The 6,616-nt window shown below is 46.3% G+C and overlaps 1 long non-coding RNA gene across 1 annotated transcript in view; it reads left to right on the top strand.

Moving 5' to 3' along the window:
- The first annotated feature begins 3,213 nt into the window (after positions 1–3,213).
- LOC149120951 (uncharacterized) overlaps positions 3,214–6,616 on the top strand; it is a 121,776-nt gene continuing 118,373 nt past the window's right edge. The window contains exon 1 of the long non-coding RNA XR_016225139.1: positions 3,214–3,295. This is a non-coding gene — a long non-coding RNA (uncharacterized LOC149120951). The remainder of the gene's footprint in view (positions 3,296–6,616) is intronic.

The raw sequence follows: 6,616 nt of genomic DNA, 5'->3' as shown, positions 1-6,616 counted from the left end.
ACATTAGCAGGGAGCTGGATTGGAAGTGGAGCAGCTGGGACTCAAACCGTGGCCCATATGAGACACCAGCTCACACACGGTGGCTTAACCTGCTATTCTACAACACTAGCCCCATCCACGAACTTTTTGAAGTACTTTTGTACATCTCATGTTTATGGCCTCACTTGACTGTATCAAGAGCCCACATCTGGGGTGGGCATTTGGCACAGTGGTTTAGATACCGCTTGTGACACCTACATCCCCTAGTGAAGTGTCTCGTTCAAGTCCCGGTTCCTCTGCTTCTGATCCAACTTCCTGTGAATGCCCGCCCTGGGAGGCAGCAAGTGTTGGCTCAAGCACTTGGCTTCCTGCCACTCATGGGGGAGATCTGGTTGAAGTTCTGGGTTCCTGGCTTCAGCTTGGCCATCTCCAGCTATTGGAAGTCAAACAGTGGATAGATTCTCTCCCCCACTCCTCTCTCTCTCTGTCTCTCTCTCTCTCTCTGACTCTCCCTGTCTTTCTGTCTCTCTACCTTTCAAATGAAATCAAAGTAATTTTTAAAAATTTCCAGCAATTAATAAAAAAGAGGTTATGTCAGCAGCACTGTGTGTTGTTCACACAAAATCACTTGGTAATACATTTCTTAGTACATGTCCTTGTTGTTAAGTGATCCATGACTGTAAAAACACTAATTTGCTTTGATGCATGCTCTTGTTCCTCAACACAACCCTCAGGATAGCTGTTGTCATCATGCCCATTTTATAAATGAGAGTGCAGAGGTTGGCATCCTGTGTAGGAGGCAATCAATAAAATGTGTGGAGAATAAATGGTGAGCTTGTGGGCACATTTCTAGAATGTAGTAGAACCAAGAAAAGAAGGCTTCATCTCAGCAGTTTCTTTCCTCTTTTCAGGGCCAGCAGTACAACTTGCAGAGTCCAGTATGAAAAAAAAAAATGTGGAGTCACTTGTTAAACACTTAAGACCGCAGGCGCCGCGGCTCACTAGGCTAATCCTCTGCCTGTGGCACCGGCACTCTGGGTTCTATTCCCAGTTGGGGTGCCGGATTCTGTCCCGGTTGCTCCTCTTCCAGGCCAGCTCTCTGCTGTGGCCTGGGAGTGCAGTGGAGGATGGCCCAGGTGCTTGGGCCCTGCACCCGCATGGGAGACCAGGAGAAGCACCTGGCTCCTGGCTTCGGATCAGTGTGGTGCGCCGGCCGCAGTGACCACTGGGGAGTGAACCAACGGAAAAGGAAGACCTATCTGTCTCTCTCTCACTGTCCACTTTGCCTGTCAAAAAAAACCAAAACAAAACAAAAAACAAAAACACACACAAAACAACTTAAGGCCTTCCTGATGGCTACAGTGAAGCATTATACCAAATGTGAGGCTCTTCTGTGCGTGGGTCCCTGTGTGACTGCAGAGGTGCCCATGAAGCTGGCTCTGCCTCTTGTTTCGCACTCTCCTTTCTTGCCCTGTGACACTGAGTCCAAGCCCTCCAGCCAGTTTGAGCTTGCCTTTTTCAGACCTTCTGGAAGGCATTCCTGACTTCTGGGTTGACTTTCGATCCTACGGATCTACTGTTGGCATTTGGTGTCCTTGGTGTATGTCCTTGAACATTGGGCAAGAGTTAGGGAGGAATGGGTTTGAGATGGGAGAGAAATGGAGGGGCCAAAAAGCAGGGTCTCGGGGCTTGGTGCCTCCTTCACAGGTGACAATGGTAAAGCTGATTGTGGCTAAAGACACTCTTGGTTGAAGGATGATCGAGCACATAGCCAAGTATCAAGTTGCTGTGTGACTTTGATTTGGGAGACAGAGAAGTGCTAAATTGTAGTTCCTCCCTAAGAGTGTTCACTGAATACCAAACACTGTGTCAAGACCATTCCAGACCACTCCTCCCATTTAACTTATAAAAATCCTATGGGGGAAAAATAATATCTGTTTAGCACATTCACAGGTAAGTCAAGGGAATCCCGAGACCCCACGAACTTGCCTAAGTTTGCTCATGCCCAAGCCAGGTATCAGACCCTCTTTTCTGTTGCTAGAACTGAGCACCAAAGGCTGGGTAATTTACAAAGGACAATGATTTATTCAGCCCATGGTTCTGAAGGCTGGGAAGTTCAAGATGAGTGGGTGCGTCTGATGAGGTCCTTCTTGCTGATGGGGACTCTGCAGAGGCCTGGGGCAGTGCAGCACATCCTGTCTTCACTCCCATCTCTCCTTCTCTTCTTAAAAAGCCACAGTCCCGTCGGATCGGGGCCCCACCTTGATGGCCTCATTTAACCTTAATTATTTCCAATGCTCCCAGCTCCAAATACAACAGTCGGATTAGGTTTCCAACCTCTTGATACCTCAAACTGAGGATTAAATTTCAACATGAGTTTTGGTGGGGACACTCGAGCCACCAGCACTTGGGTTGGAACGAGTCTTTGTGATCAACTCCAAAGCTTCTGCTCTTATAGGTTGCTATTTTATAATCTTTTCCTTCCGTGGAGTTTGAGTGGTGTACTGGATAAGAGGCAGGTTGGGGGCAGCACATTGAGATGTTGCTGCTGATGGGAGTTGTCTACTCTCCCCTCCTCTCTCTCCCCACAGGCCTCAGGGAGCTCTAAATAGCTCCTTTTTCTGCCTCCCTAATGAGCTGATTTAAAATAGCTACTCCTGTGAGGCAAAATGGCTCCTGGTCCTGGGGCTGGTGGTGGGGGACATTATCCAATCCAGTTAGAAAGCCATTCCTCCCTTGCTGTTTTGGTAGGAAGGTGATACCTGAGTCCAAAGCTGAGTAATTAAAAACCCTCTTAACACCACTTGAAATCAAGTGCCTCATAAGCAACACGCTGGGTCTTCTATCCTCTGGGCTTGGGGTAATGATTGTCTTTTAATACCAGTTTCAATTGTAGTTTGAACCTCATGAGAAGCAAATAAAACCAAGAAAGTCTTTAAAAAAAAGAACTAGTGACAAACCTACCAAAAAAAAAAAAAATCCTGCCCTGTAATTATGTTTCCCATTGTATTGTACCCCACCCATCCCCATTCCTACTTGAACTTAAAACCCAAACTCAAAACCCAAACTCAAAAACGTACGCTCTTTCCAAAGAATAGTTTGGCTTCAAGGCATCATGCAGTTTTTCATGTATAACAGAATCTCATATTTGCTAAAATAGTTTACAGTTAATTATCTTTCACTGGGAATTTGTATTGACTTTAGATGTTTACACTAGCAACTTACCATGAGTTTAGCACACCTGAGAAGTCGTTTGCCTTTTCAGAGCGTTGCAGCCTTCCTGTGTTAATTCAGACGAGCCATCTTCTTCCTGGAGGTAAGAAAATGCAGGCAGGAATTGGGGATCAAGCCAGAAAAAGTGAGGTTCACCCTTCGTCAGGGACCATGGTCTCATTCAGCTGCCTTGGAGCAGGTGCAGACCTCTCTGTGAGTGTGTCCATGAACGACACGTTCTCTCTGGCAGCTTACAGTCCTCTTCTCTTTTCCCACCCTTGCTTTTCTTTGTCTCTATGTGAGTTGAAGTCAGCAGCAGCAGCAGCAGCAGATCAATGTTTTGAGTAGTTCTCAGTAACCATGCACAGTGCTTAACATTTACACTGTGGTGCAGCGGGTTAACGCCCTGGCCTGAAGAGCCGGCATTCCATATGGGTGCTGATTCCAGGCCTGGCTGCTCCACTTCCTATCCAGCTCTCTGCTATGGCCTGGGAAAGCAGTAGAAGATGGCCTAGGTCCTTGGGCCCCTGCACCCGCATAGGAGACCCAGAAGAAGCTCCTGGCTCCCGGCTTCGGATCAGCGCAGCTTTGGCCATTGCAGCCAACTGGGGAGTGAACCATCAGGTGGAAGACCTCTCTCTCTCTGCCTCTCCTCTCTATGTGTTACGCTGACTTTCAAATAAATAAAAAAATCTTTAAAAGCCATTTAATTATTTTTGAAAATATTTATTTCATTTATTTGAAAGAGAGTTAGAGAGAGAGAGAGAGGGAGAGAGAAAGAGAGAGAGATTTTCCATCTGCTGGCTCATTCTCAATTGAACACAATGACTGGGGCTGGGCCAGTCTGAGGCCAGGACCCTGGGACTCTATCTGGATCTCCTGTGTGGATGACAGAGGCCCAAGTACTTAGGCCATCTGCTGCTGCCTTCCCAGGCACATTAGCAAGAATCTGGATACGAAGTAGAGGCAGAGCAGCCAGGACTCCAACTGGGGCTTTGATATCAGCATCACAGGCTGTGGCTTAACTTGCTGAGCCACAATGCCAGCCCCCATTTCATATATTTTACTTATAATATCCCATTTGAGTTTTGCAACATCTTGTGAAGTAGGTATTACATTGATTTTAATTTAATTTAATGATCTATTTTAGAGGGAGTGAGCATGGGGTGTTCCCCAAATGCTCAAAAAATGGCCCGGAATAGGCCAAGCTAAAGCCAGGAGATGGGAACTCAATCCAGTCTCCCATGTGGTTGACCGGAAACCAATTACTTGAGCCCTCATTGCTGCCTCCCAGAATGTACCTTAGCAGGAAGCTGGAGCCAGGGGCTGAAAGTGGGCACCAAACTCAGGTACATGATATGGGAAGTGGATGTCTTTATTGGTGTCTTAACCACAAGACCAAACGCTCACCCTGGTAGTTGAGGAATCTGAAAACAGGAGCAGTCAGGGAATTTTTAAGGCTCATATAACCAATAAGTGGCAGAATGGTAATGTGAAGCTGAGTTTTCCGACCATAAAGTATGCTCTTTTAACTCCTTCCAAAGAGACAGCCAAAAGGGAATGGGTTGTATTTCTATGGGACAGAGTCTTGGGTGGCTCCAGCCATTTAATTCTGTAACTTCACCCTCTATCTCAAACCCTAGTGATCAGACAACTGCCTGAACAGGCACTGTCTAAAGAGTGTCCACTGCAGCTTTGTGTAAGATAGGACAAAGTGTAAGTGACCTAAGTTCTCATCAGCAACAGATTAGTGCAATGAAGGACGGGGCCTGCCACAGTGGAAAACTCAGCCACAGGTCAGAATTGCGTGTGGGTGGCAGAGGGATAGTCAGATAGGCTAAGGAACATGTCCCAGATTATACTTTTCCCTTCTCCTGGCTCCCAGTCCTGAGCGTCTCACCTCTTCCATAGAATGCCCAATAGATTTCAAATGTCATATCCTTAGATCGCCAGAACCCCAAACTTCCCCCTATTGTGATCAATATAGAGGGGAAAATGAGCGACTCAGCAGTGTGGTAGCTAAAGAGCAATTTGGTCCCATCTGAGCCCGAGTTTGAATCTTGAGCTGGCAAACCCATCTCGCTCACCTTTCACATTGACTCGGTTTCTTTTCAGCTCTATAATTGAATACTACAGACTGAATAATTTATGCACAATGGGTGTTTATGTTGCTCCTAGTTCTGGAAATTGGGAAGTCCAAGAAAGTGGCACTAGCATTCGATGAGGGCCTTTGTGTTGAATTATAACATGGCGGAGTGGTGAAGTGAGCAAAAGAGAGTGAAAGAGAGAGAGAGCAAAAGCAAGAGAGAAAGAGAAAGAAAGAGAAAGAGAAAGAGAAAGAGAAAGAGAAAGAGAAAGAGAAAGAGAAAGAGAAAGAGAAAGAGAAAGAGGAGAGCCTGACTTACCCTTTTAGCAGGAGCCCACTCCCACAATCACAGCATGAATCAATTCATGTGGGAAGAACCCTCATGACCTAATCACCTCTTAATGCAATCACAAAGGCAATTAACTTTCAGCATGAGCTTTGAATGGGATATTCAAACTATAGCACACACCCTCCCAGCATGGCGCAGGAACGGAAGTGCTGGCTTTCTGGTGGGTTTAGAGGGTAAGCTGTACTGAGCAGCCTCACCCTCCTCTGGCTGGAACATGACAGCAGAGAGAAGCCTGGATGTCTGGGCCCCCAAGAGAGCACTGAACAAGGTGAATCTGCGATTGTGACAGAAGGGGACACAGCTGAGACCAACAGAGATTGACGATCAGTGCCAAACAGGGTGCCTCTGGCTCCATGTTTGAATGTCTGATGCTCCTATTCTCCCTCAAATCTAGATAAGTCACAGCTCACACACACAAAAAGGAGAAATCCCAAGCTCCCAAAGCAGAGTCTTGAACTAGAAAGTAAATTCAGTTGTAGAAAAATAGCACTCGGTCCCTTGGGATGCCCGTCTGGAGGTCTGAGATTCATAGTCACTTCAATGATTGTGTTCCCAATTTAGTTTCATTGGCATTTTTGGAACGGTCATCCTAAAAAGAACCCAGTAGCCTCTTGGCATTTCTGCAACAGGATGGAGAGTGACAAGCACTCCCACTCCCTGGAAGACTTGGCATCAGCTAGAGAGAAATGGTGGCTGATGAGCCTAAGGATGCTAAATGGCTTTATTAATCATAACTACAAACTAAAGGCTGTGTGTTTTCTCCAAGAGTGGAGTGAGAGATTGCCTTGTCTCCTGCCGCTCCCACGGTATAATCAAGGCATCAAACTAAATTAAAGGAAATGCCATCTTCCCGTGACAGCAGGTGCAAAATTACCTCTAATTATGAATTTGCTAGGTACAACAGTGACTCTGCGTGAATTATAACATTGCATTCATTAAAACAACCATTTAGGGTCTCACTTACCTTGACATGTGTACAGAATCTCAGA

The sequence above is a fragment of the Oryctolagus cuniculus genome, chromosome 18, assembly GCF_051225735.1.
Source record: "Oryctolagus cuniculus isolate XC-2025 breed Fujian yellow rabbit chromosome 18, ASM5122573v1, whole genome shotgun sequence".
In the NCBI taxonomy this organism is placed as follows: Eukaryota; Metazoa; Chordata; class Mammalia; order Lagomorpha; family Leporidae; genus Oryctolagus; species Oryctolagus cuniculus.
The sequence above is the reverse complement of the archived record's forward strand: the minus strand, read 5'-3'. Positions and strand labels throughout refer to the sequence as shown.